Here is a 15,650-nt window from a genome sequence, read left to right on the forward strand (position 1 = left end):
GGCACTTATGTTGTGTAAACTTCTGCAAGTGAAAACAAACAGTGTTTCCATCACACAATTATCTGCATCATGTGCTTTGTTCTACTAAGTTGTATATTGTCCAGATTATAAGTGCCACAGTTATTCTTTCCAAGTCTAGGCCCCTGACGTTGGTCTGTGTAAAGCTTTTTCTTATAACTTGGCTTCGTCTTCACGCATATCTTTGTTAGCCAGCGGAGTTGAGGGGACGGAGACGTCCCCTCAACTCCGCTGGCTAACAAAGAGACGTCCCCTCCACATCCCTGGATAACCATGAAACGCTCCCCTCTATCTCCCTGGCTGAACTTGAGGCGCCCTCTCTACCTCCCTGGCTAACCTTAACACGCCCTCTCTACCTCCCTGGCTACCCTTGAGACGGCCTCTCTACCTCCCTGGCTAACCTTAACACGCCCTCTCTACCTCCCTGGCTACCCTTGAGACGGCCTCTCTACCTCCCTGGCTACCTGGAGGTTATTCCGGGGATCAACGCCCCCCGCGGCTCGGTCCATGACCAGGCCTCCCCATGACCAGGCCTGATCAACTAGGCTGTTACTGCTGGCCGCACGCAGTCCAACGTACGAGCCACAGCCCGGCTGATCCGGCACTGACTTTAGGTATCTGTCCAGCTCTCTCTTGAAGGCAGTCAGGGGTTTATTGGCAATTCCCCTAATGCTTGATGGGAGGCTGTTGAACAGTCTTGGGCCCCGGACACTTATGGTGTTTTCCCTTAGTGAACCAATGGCGCCCCTACTTTTTATTGGGGGCATTTTGCATCGCCTGCTCAGTCTTATACTTTCGTAGAGAGTGATTTCTGTGTGCAGATTTGGGACCATTCCTTCCAGGATTTTCCAAGTGTAGATTATGATATATCTCTCCCTCCTGCGTTCCAACGAGTACAAGTCAAGTGCTTCCAAGCGTTCCCAGTAGTTAAGGTGCTTGACAGAACTTATGCGTGCAGTCAAGGATCTCTGTACACTCTGTATCTGCGATTTCACCTGCTTTGAATGGAGGTGTTAATGTACAGCAGTATTCCAGCCTTGAGACGCATTCTCTACCTCCCTGGCTAACCTTGAAGCGCCCTCTATACCTCCCTGGCTAGCCTTGAGACGCCCTCTCTACCTCCCTGGCTAGCCATGAGACGCCCACTCTACCTCCCTGGCTAGCCTTGAGACGGCTTCTCTACCTCCATGGCTAGCCTTGAGACCAACTCTCTCTACCTCCCTGGCTAGCCTTAAGACTCCCTCTGTACCTCCCTGGCTAGTCTTGAAACGCCCTCTGTACCTCCCTGGCTATCCTTGAGACCCCCTCTCTACGTCCTGGCTAGCCTTGAGACGCTCTCTACCTCCCTGGCTAGCTTTGAGACGGCCTCTCTACCTCCCTGGTTAGCCTTGAGACGGCCTCTCTACCTCCCTGGCTAGCCATGAGACGGCCTCTCTACCTCCCTGGCTAGCCATGAGACGGCCTCTCTACCTCGCTGGCTAGCCATGAGACGGCCTCTCTACCTCGCTGGCTAGCCTTGAGACGGCCTCTCTACCTCCCTGGCTAGCCTTGAGACGGCCTCTCTACCTCCCTGGCTAGCCTTGAGACGGCCTCTCTACCTCCCTGGTTAGCCTTGAGACGGCCTCTCTACCTCCCTGGCTAGCCATGAGACGGCCTCTCTACCTCCCTGGCTAGCCATGAGACGGCCTCTCTACCTCCCTGGCTAGCCATGAGACGGCCTCTCTACCTCCCTGGCTAGCCATGAGACGGCCTCTCTACCTCCCTGGCTAGCCATGAGACGGCCTCTCTACCTCCCTGGCTAGCCATGAGACGGCCTCTCTACCTCGCTGGCTAGCCTTGAGACGGCCTCTCTACCTCGCTGGCTAGCCTTGAGACGGCCTCTCTACCTCCCTGGCTAGCCTTGAGACGGCCTCTCTACCTCCCTGGCTAGTCTTGATACGGCTGCTCTACCTCCTAGCCTTGATACGGCTTCTCTACCTCCCTGGCATTCTTTATTTACACAATTAAGTGTGAATAATTACGCCCTTCCTATCACAGCTAATGACGCTAACTCTTCATCTGAATCTCTCCCCTCATCCCCAGTAATATCCAATTACTGAAAGCCACGAGTGACAGTCAATAAATTTCTCTGTGGGAAACAACAGCAAAAGGAGTTGTGTGTGTGGCTTGTCTGACCTCTAGGAATATGTATCATTTTTGTTTGTGGGTAGTGTGTGCCAAGTTTAGTATAGTTTCGTAACCGGTTGTGTATTTGAGCAATACACTTATATCAGACTGGTGGTTGTACGTTTGATAAATAAAAGTGTATCAGGACGCTGGTTGTGTGTCTGAGCGATACAGTTGTATCAGAATGCTAGTTTGTTTGAGCGATGGAACTGTATCAGAATGCAATCTGTTTGAGCGATACAAATGCGTCTGAACGCTGGCTCTATGTTTGTCCAATGCAAGTTAGGCATTTGAGAGATGCAGGTGCCTCACAGCACAATACTGGTTATATGTTGTTGAGGGTGCACAGTATATGATTATGGTCATAACCATAATTTTTAAAGGGGTGGACCGGTAAGCCAGCAGAAGGCCTCGGTCAGATGACCGAAAGCTCCAACGGCGGGTCATCTGACTGAGACACGCATCAGGAAATACTTGTCCTGTTTCCTGATGAACCTTACCTAACCTAACCTTGTTGATGAGGTACAAGTGCATCACAACACATACTGTTAGTGTTACAAGTGTATCACAACAATGTTAGAGAGGTACAGATGCATCACAACACAACACTATTAAAGAGGTACAAGTGTATGAGGACGCTGGCAGGAGTGGGTTACAGACGACCTTGTTGTCTTGGCTGGTGGCTCTGGGTGAAAGCTAGTCATCTTTCACTAAATTACTCTTCACTTTTTAAAACTTGTATGCTAATAATTTTGAACTTCCGAGGAAGGTTTATTTACTAACATTGTGTGTAGAGAAGAGGGGGTTGCTCTCACCCGTATGTGGTTACAGAAACCGTCTCTTAGCATACTGCTTGCCAGATTTACTCTCGTCATGTTGGCCTTGTCAGGCCTTTTTCTTAAAACACTGAATGAAGCCTATCTTCATAATAGTCGCCCAGGTTATTTCACGTTCTGATCACCATGTGGCTGAAAAAAAATACTCCGTTATCCATATGACATGCCTGCATCTTTAACTTCCGTCGGTGCCCTCTTGTACCCGTTTTTTTCCTCACTCGGTCTATCCCTGTCCACGCTATCAAGTCCTCTTAAGTGTTTCGTATGTCATTGTCATGTCTTCCCTGGTTCGTCTATCCTCTAATGTTATAGCTCATTCCTCTTAGCTCTTAGACTAGTCTCGTTGCATCCGCTGCACTTCCTTGTTTTATGACGTTTTACCAGGTGAGGGTTTCATGCTAATGCAGCATACTTCAAGAGGGGTCTAACGTATGTCAAATGTAGGGTAGTTTCTGAAATTAGTGAAAGCTACTCTCAGATTTGCTAAACGAGCAATTGCTGCAGAGGCAAGTCAGCTGATGCGAGCCTCTGACGATATGTTCGGCACTATACTTACCCCTAGGTCATTTTCCTTAAGTTGGTTTGCAGCCTCGTCTTCTCGAGTCTATACTCCGGGTCCTGTCTTCTTACCCTTCCCCAATTTTCACAAACTTGCATATACTGGAGTTGAAATCCAGTAGTCACCTGTCTGACCAGTACTGCAGTTAGTCCAGATCCATTTGTAACCATTCATTGTCTTCGTCGGTTTTTCTCCCTAATTTTGCATCATCTGCAGACAGGGATACATCCGACTCAATCTCTTGTGGACTGTCATTTACATAAACCAGAAACAGCACCGATTCTAATAACTATCCTTGCGGAACTCTGCGTGTTACATTTTCCGTGTTATTCCTGCTGAGGAATAACTGATTGCAGCCCCTCCCATACTTCTCTCTGCTGCCTCACTTCTTTTACTTTGTTATAAAACTCAACAGGTTTATGAGACAAGATTTAACATCGCGCTGGTTATTTTTTTTATGGAACCACTACTCTCCACTTGCTTCACCACTCTTTTTGATTATCTTCTCCATTACCTTACATAGTATGTATGTCAGTGATATTAGTTTGTAGTTTAATGCTTCCGGTCTGTTTCCCATCTTAAATATTGGAACTACAGTCATTGCTTCTGCTGCTACTCACAGAATCTATGACAACACTTTTCGAGGCTTACTGAAACATTTATTCATCCTTTCCCATGTTGTGGGTATGGTGTTCAGTACCCGTTGATGTACTCTGTCTCTTTGACTCTGAGTCTCTGGTGTTGCCAATATTTCCACTGAAAACTTGTATTTAAATTGTTTCGTCAAATACTCTTACTTCAGCTTTATTACTTGGTCTTTTTTTGTCGACTTTCTTCTGATGTGGCTGTGAAGCAATTTCAGTTCAGACTTGATTTTTCTACTGTGTTATTCTCAGCTTTTCTTTTACCCTTTCATATTCGTCTCTAGCTCTTATTCTCCATTCTTGTTTTTCATTTGCTTTCTACAGATTTCCCATGCTCTTGTTCTTTTGTTTTTTCCCTCTGCGCCTTTGGTTGCACCACAGGTTCTTTTTACTGTAATTAAGTTCTCTGCCTCTCGGCACTTTCCGGCTATGTACTCCATCTCATTAGTTTGCTTTCCTTCCGTTTCTTTTTATTATTATACTGCACTCAGGAATTCTCTCATCCCTGCAAAATTTCTTCTTTAGAAACCTGGTTTCTTTCACCCCCTGCCTGCTGTTTTTTTCCTCCACGTTGACTTCAGCAAGGTATTCAAAATAAGCTCATTTATGTCTCTGACATGTAAGTTTCATCCAGTCTTTCCTGTCTGACCGTCAGGGGTGTTGGCCCAAAATGAGCCTTCGAGTATTTGGAAGAGCAAAAACTTACCAAAAACTTGAAAATCTTGTAAAGACAGATTATTCAATAACATGTACTTCTTAAGATCCTGTGTAAGTTAAAAAAAAATTAAGAAGAATCTAGCTGCGTAGGCGGATGCGCCACTCAGCGTACAGCTGGGCTTTAATATTAATTTTCAATGTATAAGCCAAATGGAATTCTTTTATTAAGTCGTAACCCCTCAAGGAAGGTTCCTTGATGTTGGTGAGGGGCTCTTGATTTAGGGAATTGGATCTGTGCTCCAGTTCCCCGAATTAAGCCTGAATGCCTTCCACATATCCCCCCCCCCCAGGCGCTGTATAATCCTCCGGGTTTAGCGCTTCCCCCTTGATTATAATAATAATAATATTAAGTCGTAAGCACACATGGAACTGCGCAAGCAAACATTAATAGCATGGACGACGAGAAGGCTAAAACTGATAAATACATGAAGTAATGTTTTTATGTTTGATAACTCTCGGCATACCAGCGTTGGATGTTATCCAAATTATCATCTTAAAATAAATCTCTGCAGTACAGCTACTAGTCCATGCAAGGTCGCAACTATTCTCACTTGTATATTTGTCCAAATCATTTTTAAACCTCTCAGAGTATTTGTTTCAATTCCCACAATCATGGAACTGAAGGGGTAATCGCGTACAACAATGATAGACTAATGCAGTTAGTGGAAGCTTGATTAACGACGTTTCTCCCATGCGGTGGACTTTAATAAACTACAATCAAATAAACCTGAAGGAGAGCATGGAGTATGCAAAGCATGTAAGTTGATAAATAAGACACATTTGCAACAGTTAGGTATTTTAATTCCAAAACTTTTCGCCTGTACAGTAGGCTTCTTCAGTCGAATACAAAGGTGGCAAATATCTGCCACTTATGTACTCGACTTATGAATCCTACTGTGTAGGCGAAACATTTCGGAATAAAGATACCTAACGGTTGCTAATGTGTCTTACTTATTTACGTGTCGGTATTGTATACCATTTTTATATTGATATACCTGATATTAGCGAGGTAAAAAAAATTTACGTAGTAACTCAGGGCGCCTCTACTGTTTCGTATCCTCATAGCGCTATAGATATAGATATAAACACCCGTGATAGTTGTGTATCATTATTTGCGGATGATACCAAAATAAGCATGAGTCATATCAGTATATGACAAAAAATGCAGTAAGATATAAGCAGGGTTTTCCATTGGGCAGTGGAGAACATGGCGTTCCACCTGCTTAGATATGTTGCCCATAAGCGACACTACAACACCCGAGAGGATCATCAAATAGCACGAAAGATCTGGGAGTAATTATATCGGCTGACCTTTATTTCAAAGAACACAACAAGGCTAATGCCACGACAACCAGGAAAATGGCAAGGTGGATAATGAGAGATTTCAAAATAAGGGAAGTAGTGCAAATGGTGACACTATTCAAATCACTTGTTCTCTCGTTTCCAAGATTCAGTGTTGACGGTCCCGTTCAGGGCAGGAGAGATATCAGAGCTGGAACAGATACAGAGATCATTTACGGGCCTCATAGAACCAATAAAGTATTTAAATTACTGAGAACAACTCTGTCCTAATATGTTCTCTCTAGAGCGAAGAGAAGAGAGATACATGATAATGTATACATGGAAAGTACTTTAGGGCCTCGTTTCAAATTTGCGCACTGCCCTAACAACATACTGGAATAAGAGATGTGGGGATGTTTAAAATAAACCCAGTGAACATCAGGAGCGCCGAGGGCACAGTAAGAGAGCGTATCAACATTAGTTGCCCCTGACTATTCAACATCTTACCAGACGATATCAGAAACACTGCTGGGACAAGCATGGAAATCTTCAAGAAGAAACCGGACAAGTATCTCCACTAAGTATCAGATCAACCAGTTTGTGACGGATATATGGGCCAAAGGGCCGCTAACAACAACAGCCTGGTTGACGAAGCAAGCACCAGATGAGCCTGGCCCAAGGCCGGGATTAGGGAGTATAAAACACTAGAAACTTATCAAAGGTATATTAGGAATGTGCGCATCAGGTTACATGGGTTCCCAAACGTACCACAGTGCCCTGGCCACCGGTTTGCTAAATTGTACAAACTACTATTCTGGTTATTTTTTTTTTAAGGAGATATTGATAGGTGCTGATTGAAGACACCTTTTGTAAATGTTGTACTCCTTGGTACTTAATAGTGTATTATTCTCGTACATCAAATGGTAGTGGGAATATCGATGCACTATGCAGGCAATGTTTAAGGACTCCATCCTGTTGGCATATTCCTGCTTTGAAACATTTCTGAAGGTCCTTGGATATCTCACCTATGTCAATTTGGAATAACACGCAGATTTGGTTACATTCGTTACAGTGAATAGTGGATACCCCTGCACTAACTGTTTTGGTGATGTCTGTCTAGTGATCTTGAATGTAGTGCAAGCAATGTTGGCTATAATGCTAGTACTAGGTATAATAATACCCACAAACAATGGAATGAAGATGTATACAATAATATGATGTTTACTGGTAAACGTTTTTTCTCTGGTGATAGGTCTCCCAATAAATGTTGTAAGTGTTGTGTGTCTTGAGAGTAAAAAGTTAAGAAAATATCAACAATCGCTTTGGTAAATGGATACATGTGCAATGTTCTGAATAGTTTATTAGGTCACATTACGCTCGCCAGGAGATTTGTGAAGCCTCATTGAAGAGTTATCTTGATGCTGCTTTAATGTAGTTGTCTTGCCTGGGAGAATGACCTGCCATCGTGGATAGATGTCTTGGTGTTGGGAGGCGGGTTGGTAATGGTATAAGATACCGTGGAGAGAGAGAGAGAGAGAGAGAAAGATGCAGTTACATATTTTTGGTTAAAATAAGTATTAGATGCTCCTATAAACCGAATATCAAATGTAATTAAACTGGGTACAAAAAGAACTTGTTTAGCAGAAATCTAAAGCAAAAGCAGCAATGAATTTACAAAAATGAAAAGATTGCCAGTGTTATACAACTCTTTACATAGTTTCATTTAGAATATGTGGCACATTTCTGGTCTCAGTATTACAGAATGTATATAAATACGTTAGTGCTTCTCGTTATCAAGAACTATTCCTATGTAGAGAGATTAAGAACACTGACGCCACACTGACAAAGGAGGAGGAGGAGAATATCATTAAATGAACAGATATAGGAAAGTATTGGTTTGGCAGTTGAAATGTAGAACAAACTGAAAGCATGAATGAGACAAGCACTTTGGGTAATGTTAAAAGTAGGTTAGACAAGTACGTGAGTGAGAAAGTTCGAGGGTGAGCAGGACCTGCCTAACATGGATCAGTAGACTTGTATATATTTTTTTTTTTATTCTTGTATAACATTGACTCCCAAAGCTGAATAGCAACTCATGTGTGCCGAACCCCAGAGATGGCCTTGATGTGTAATAGCGAGCTGACACCAGTTGGGCGACAAAACTAGGTCTGTCATTAAGTTATCAAGCTACATCTCTCCTGTTTAAAACTATTACACAGTAGACTCACTTCTCATACGTGTGAGTCACGCAGTTCACGAAACAAGAACAGCTACAGGGCGATTAACATCCACCTGCGCAACCGTGGAATTTCTGACTCTCCAGCTGTTGTTCTCCGTCAACCCGTCCTCCACCGCCAGTAACGAGCGTGATTTTCGCTACTTAACTGTTTTGGCTATGTCTCTGTCTAGTTAGAAACCTACCGTTTATGAATAGTGCCAAGTCAATAGATGTAATAATGTTATTACAGTCAGGTAAATCATCCTAATATGACTTTATTTAACTAATGCGAAATTGAAGCACCTGCTAAGTACAAAATTACTGTGTTTTGGAGAACGGTTGCCTCCGTCACTAAAACAGAAGTCATCCAATAAATGTTACAGGATGGATGTCATTCTTCCAGCATCAGTAAAAAGAGACAAATTCAATATAAGTGGCTTATACAAGTAAATGATAAACTGAGCAATGTTACAATAAGTTGATTGGAGTGAGAGTAGAGGCGCACGCAGGTCAATTGTTGCAAACGTCCGTGCTTTGAGGAGCAAGGTAACATTTGAAGGAATCTGAAACTTTAACTGGATGAGGTAAGTGTGCCTGACTCTGGGAGAAGGGTGGAGCTGCCATCGGTTTGGAAGGATCGCTTGTGTTGGGGCGCGGTCTGGTAAACTGAATGAATGATAAATGTTTCTTGTCAGAGTCATCTACTGAGGTTTAAAAATTTTTAAATGCAAGTATAATTATGTATTTTTAATAATAAGGTGTTAGCACATCCTCCAATTTTGACTAAACTCGATTTATCAGTTTAAACCCGGGTACTAAAGGTCTTGTTTAGCAGAAATCTAAAGCAAAAGCAGCAATGAATTTACAAAAATGAAAAGATTGCCTATAGGTAGTAGGTTGGTAGACAGCAACCGCCCAGGGAGGTACTACCGTCCTGCAAAGTGAGTGTAAAACGAAAGCCTGTAATTGTTTTACATGATGGTAGGATTGCTGGTGTGAATTCTTCCTCCGTAAGCCATGCGTGTTGTAAGAGGCGACTAAAATGCCGGGAGCAAGGGGCTAGTAACCTCTTCTCCTGTATATATTACTAAATGTAAAAGGAGAAACTTCCGTTTTTCCTTTTGGGCCACCCCGCCTCGGTGGGATACGGCCGGTGTGTTGAAAGAAAGAAGAAAGAAAAGATTGCCAGTGTTATACAACTCTTTACATAGTTTCATTTAGAATATGTGGCACATTTCTGGTCTCAGTATTACAGAATGTATATAAATACGTTAGTGCTTCTCGTTATCAAGAACTATTCCTATGTAGAGAGATTAAGAACACTGACGCCACACTGACAAAGGAGGAGGAGGAGAATATCATTAAAATGAACAGATATAGGAAAGTATTGGTTTGGCAGTTGAAATGTAGAACAAACTGAAAGCATGAATGAGACAAGCACTTTGGGTAATGTTAAAAGTAGGTTAGACAAGTACGTGAGTGAGAAAGTTCGAGGGTGAGCAGGACCTGCCTAACATGGATCAGTAGACTTGTATATTTTTTTTTTTATTCTTGTATAACATTGACTCCCAAAGCTGAATAGCAACTCATGTGTGCCGAACCCCAGAGATGGCCTTGATGTGTAATAGCGAGCTGACACCAGTTGGGCGACAAAACTAGGTCTGTCATTAAGTTATCAAGCTACATCTCTCCTGTTTAAAACTATTACACAGTAGACTCACTTCTCATACGTGTGAGTCACGCAGTTCACGAAACAAGAACAGCTACAGGGCGATTAACATCCACCTGCGCAACCGTGGAATTTCTGACTCTCCAGCTGTTGTTCTCCGTCAACCCGTCCTCCACCGCCAGTAACGAGCGTGTATTTTCAAGTACTTAAGCTATGGCTATGTCTCTGTTGTTAGACATTACCCTACCGTTTATGTAATACGCTTGCCGATAGTTAACTAGATGTAATATTATTCATTACAGTCATGTAAATCATCCTAATATGACTTTTTTATTTTAATCTTATAATGCAGAAATTGACGCACCTTACTAAGTACGAAAATTACTTTGCTTTTGGAGAACGGGTTGCCTCCGTCACACTAAAACAGAACTTAACATCACGTAAACTATACAGGATGGCATGTCATTCTTCCAGCATCAGTGATAGAGACAAATTCAGTTATATGAAGTGGTCTTATACAAGTCACAAGTAAATAAACTCGAAAGAGAGTGTATATACAATAACGAGTTGAGGTGGAGTGGAGAGTAAGAGGCGCACGTCAGGTCACATTGGTTCGCAAACGTCCTACGTGCTTTTGGAGTGTGAGCAAGGTAACATTTATGAAAGGAATCAGGGAAACTGGTTAGCTGGACTGGAGGTGGGAAGTACAGTGCCTGCACTCTGAAAGAAGGGTGGGGCTGTATCGGTTTGGAGGATCGCTGTTGTCGGCGCCCGTCTGGTAAAACTGAATGAGTCGAGTAAATGTTTTCTTCTTTGTCAGGTCATCTTACCTTGGTGTTTAAAAAATATTTTTTTAAATGTAAGTATAATTTAGGTGTATTTTTAATAATAAAGGTGTCTGAGCACATCCCTGGGGCGCAAATTTTGACTAATCATCGTTCGGATTTTATCCAGTTTACGAACTCTGCCTTGTTTAGTATCTTAACATGGTCTAATTTTTCATTTCAATTATGATGCAATGTATTTGTAAGTCGCACAAGGTAACTAGTACCGAGAAATGTATAAAAACACACACACCCACAATATCTTGGTCCCCATGAGCTTCAGTCCAATAAAACTCCTGGTGAGCGAAATGTCCCCTAAATAATAGTTCCCCCACATAGCATGCATGTCTGTATACATGCAGTGTAAGCCTACTTTCATCGACCTTTCGCGTGACACAATGCCTTTTTTTTTTTTTTTGTTTTACCTTTTTACCGTGAAGTTGCAAGTAAATATTGTTTTGTAAAGTACCCGGGGTTAAACGTGATTCGACAGCATTCCTCTCCTCAAGAGTCCAGTCCCTGGACCAATTATGTACCTCTGTAATCTTTTGACTACCGCCCACAGGATGGGTATGGGGTGCATAATAAACATATTAAACTAACTAACTTGTAAATGACCTTCATATACTGTACAACCAAAACTACGTTCCAACTCGTAAGTCGATATTTTAACAAAGCAAGTCTCTCCACCCTATATATACTCGTGTACTTTTTACACAGGTAGATCGGTTTGTGACTTGATAAAACCATTGTGTGGGCGAAACATAGTCATTAAAGGATCAAATGATACTGCATTTGTTTATTTTTCCATCGGACTGTTGAGAGAATGGAACAACTTTATAAACATTATTCAATTATTCTGTCAGTAGCTTATCAATGGCATGTTTCTATGACCTCAAAAATAGCTTCGTTGGTAAATTTACAGTGCCCTTAACGCTACAGTCACTATAGAATACCTGAGCGTAAATAAGCTTCGATATTAAATCATGGCTTGGAATTTTTTATAAATTTACAAATTATAAAATAATGGTGATATAAAATGCAGTAGGCTTATTGGCCTATGCTAAACACGTCTAACTCGCAACCAGCCGCACTCGTACACCCATCTAACCTATTTTTAAAGCTACTCAAAGTTCTCTTTGCTACCTTGAAGTTTCTCACTCCTCTACATCTCTATTGACAAAATAGTACTTCCCTATATCCTTTCTGAATTTAAATATTTCCAACTACTTGAATACATTGATACAAGACCTAACTTGGGTTAGATACTTTCAGGACGTTATTTATATCCCCTTCATTTATTCCGGTTTTCCATGTGTACAGTTTATTACACTTCAGTAATGATAAATGCGATCAACTTCGTCATCCTTCTCTGTAAATTCTTCAGCTTGTGTGTGTATTCTGAGATATGGACCAAAACTGAGCAACGTAATAATCGACCAGGCTTTACCAAAGTTATGTAAAGTTGAACCAGACTTTACCGAGGATATGTAAAGTTGAACCAGACTTTACCGAAGATATGTAAAGTTGAAGTATAACCTCAGGATTTTCATTTTTTTTATACTGCTTGATACGAAGACAAGCCTGCTATTAGTTTTTTTGACAACACTTATGCAGTGTTGTCTTGGCTTAAAATTTCTGCTTACTTGAACTCCCAAATCTTTTTCGCATTCAGTTTGATTAAGATCTATATTTAGCTTATGTTATTTTCTTAGGATCAGAACCTTGCATTTGTTTTGCATTGACCTATATATCTACCGCTTCTCCGACTGCAACAACCTATCCAGGTCATCCTGTAGCTTTCTAGTGAAATTACTATCATTATCTGACTGCCTATTATAGTGTAATCGTAAGCTCGCTAATGTCACTAAATTCCCTTATATATATGCCTTATGTAAATTGTGAAAAAAAAACGTCACATACTGGTTCTTATGGTACACCACGGAGTTGGAATTGTTGGTTTATTTCCGGTGACAGTTTTATGTATATGCTTAGAAATTTTGTACGAGTTTCTACATAAAAATATAGCTGTGTAATGCAGATTAGATTTTGTATTTTATTTATGACAAGGATGTTGTCTTAACAAATTAAGATTATGCCCATCCATATATTAAAATTCGATGTAATTAAGAGTCGCAAACAGAAATCGTTAATCTGTATGTAAATAATTAGCGTGAATTAAGCTCATTTTGTACACGAAACACAGAAGAGTTGACCTCCACTAGATCTAGGTCCCGGGTTCGAACTGTTGACCGGCGAAATAATAGACTAAACCCACAAAGGGTGAGTGGGAAGTAGGAATAGAAGAAACGTGAATAGAGGAAGGGCTAGAGATTAAAAAAAAAAAAAGAGAGAGCCGCAGCAGCAAAAGAATTGTTGTGGCACTGTGTGATTAGAACTAGACGTCTAAACTAAAAGAAACAGAAAAAGGATACACCTAGCTACCACAGAATGTATTGGCATTGTGTGGCAATATCAGTGTGTTTAGATCCTAACGGTTCATGACGAGTTAAGCTCGGGAAGACAGACATAACAGGCACGGCAGACACAGAACGAGAGTGGACAAGTCTTTTGCTCACCGCCCAGATACACACATCCATTGGTCATGGCAGTGGTTTGGCCAAGATGGGAATGAGGTGCTGTGTGGACAAGATTGTGTTGGCAAAGGAAAAAAGGACGTCTTCAAATGTCCACCCTGCAAAGGGCAGAATGGACCTTTGCAGATGTGTTTGAAACTCCCTCCTGCTGGAAGTATTTATTAAGTTCTCTCTCACTGGAAGTATTCAAATACTGGGTAAAAGATATATGTAAGTGAGGTGTATTTAATTATGTTATTTAAGAAACTAAATCTAAGTTGGCAAGTTAATCTTGTGATCACCATATGGAATGTATAAATATCATGTTGTGAGTAAACTAAATGAATGCCATTTAATCATATTTTAGTTAAATGATTAACAACCGCTGGCGTGCTGGTGCTGGTTTTATATTGGCTGGGGACGGCTCCGGATGCGTCCAGGTATTTTACTGCTTTCTGGGTGAATGCGTTCAAGTTATATTAGGCAGTGCTATTTCCTTTGTGCAGCGGGGAAGGCGGAGGCCCATATTAAGCATTAAATGCCTTCTGTGCCGCAATAAAAACAGATTGGGTTACTTAATCATGTTAAGCTAGGTAATATCGACAAATCTATTAATATAAGACTAGTAATGTATCATATAAGAGTAAAACTAAGAAGTATCTGCTAGATGAAGCTGCAGAAAGGGGGGAAAGTTTAACATTGCACTCGGAGTTGTCAGTATGTAGCAAGAAAATCACAAGTTACATTTTACTTTCGGTATACCATGTACAAGTAGCTATGTCTTCGAAGTTTAAGGTATAACATATCAAATGGGAAAGAAGACACTAACAGTATGGATGCTTTTATTAGAGGACCTAAGCTTTTTGTATTTTCTGTAGTAGTATTTATTAAAGATGGTATACTTGTGTATCTAAATTAGATATAGCTAAGACAAAAGGTACTGATGTAGAAATATATAAAATTTGGCTTTGTTGGGTTAGCCTAGGATAAATGTTAATTTACCATCACTGTACGTTCATAATAATCACGTGCTTAATGAGAAAAGTGGAGACATTTAAAACAAGAATCTGTAAAACATTTGTAAATTTGACACAAACTGATCCCCATAGTAACAATGCTGTATTTCGGCCTCACACCAAGGACCTTTTCAGGAGATTTAAAGCGTGTGAAAGAAGCTTACTCGCTAATTTTTTATGCCATTACTCGCTTGTTACATAGCCCAAATTAAATTTGATTAGAAACATTAGTGTTTCTCAAGAGTGAATAGTTTTCTGTCCAGTGATCTGTCAAGCTTGCAGCTTGACAGAAAGCCCCAAAGTTTGACAAGATTTATTTCCACAAAAAATACCATATTATTATTAATTTAAAGAATTATGAAAACAGCTGTAGTTGTAGGTGGAGTTATTGCAAGGGTCATTTTACACATGGCATTTCAGAACATATATTGTGAAAATAGCTTCATGGGAGAGCGAAGTCTAGATATAGATGAATACTTTTTTTCAACGGTAGATTAAGGAAGTAATATACGAGTCGTGGAGGAGTAAGTCGATTATAATTAAGAATAACTCAAGAAAGGCAAGTAGGTTGGTTTATTTTTATTAGGGTGCTTTGGTCCTCATTCCTAGGATGCGATTCAAAATAGCCGACTAATTCCTAATAGGAGAAGCAAGTGTAAGAGTTGCCCGTACTCGTCGAGGGATCAATGCCTGACGTTCTCACTCTTACACCAGAATCACTGTTGAATTTATCCCAAGTGTGTATCTTTGTTAATATTAGTCTTAAAATGTTTTAGAACTCTATCCTAGTAATCTATCATTGTACATTAATGATGATCACGGTGCAGCCGCTTTGCCAAGATAATGTTCTGTAAACACTGCAGATATTGACTTATCGATTTACTAAGAAAGTTTGTAAATATTAGCATTTCTGCAGCTATTAGTTCCGGAATTTATGTATTTATACTTTCTCCAAACTTAACTTTCCATGGTTGAGCTAAAATAATATAATAAGGTGGAGAAAGGGAGGATATTAATGATATGTTAATTTGAATAACATTTACTCATCCAAATTTCTGTGTTAGAACGAATTCTTTATGACGATGGTAATTTACATTACTAGCAATAATATATTCTTTCCCTGTAT

The 15,650-nt window shown here is 40.8% G+C and overlaps 1 protein-coding gene across 1 annotated transcript in view; it reads left to right on the forward strand.

Moving 5' to 3' along the window:
• Positions 1 to 15,650, forward strand: part of LOC128688605 (lysoplasmalogenase TMEM86A) — a 148,860-nt gene that overhangs the window by 93,247 nt on the left and 39,963 nt on the right. The window lies entirely within an intron of this gene.

Source organism: Cherax quadricarinatus, chromosome 13 (genome assembly GCF_038502225.1).
Source record: "Cherax quadricarinatus isolate ZL_2023a chromosome 13, ASM3850222v1, whole genome shotgun sequence".
Classification (NCBI taxonomy): Eukaryota; Metazoa; Arthropoda; class Malacostraca; order Decapoda; family Parastacidae; genus Cherax; species Cherax quadricarinatus.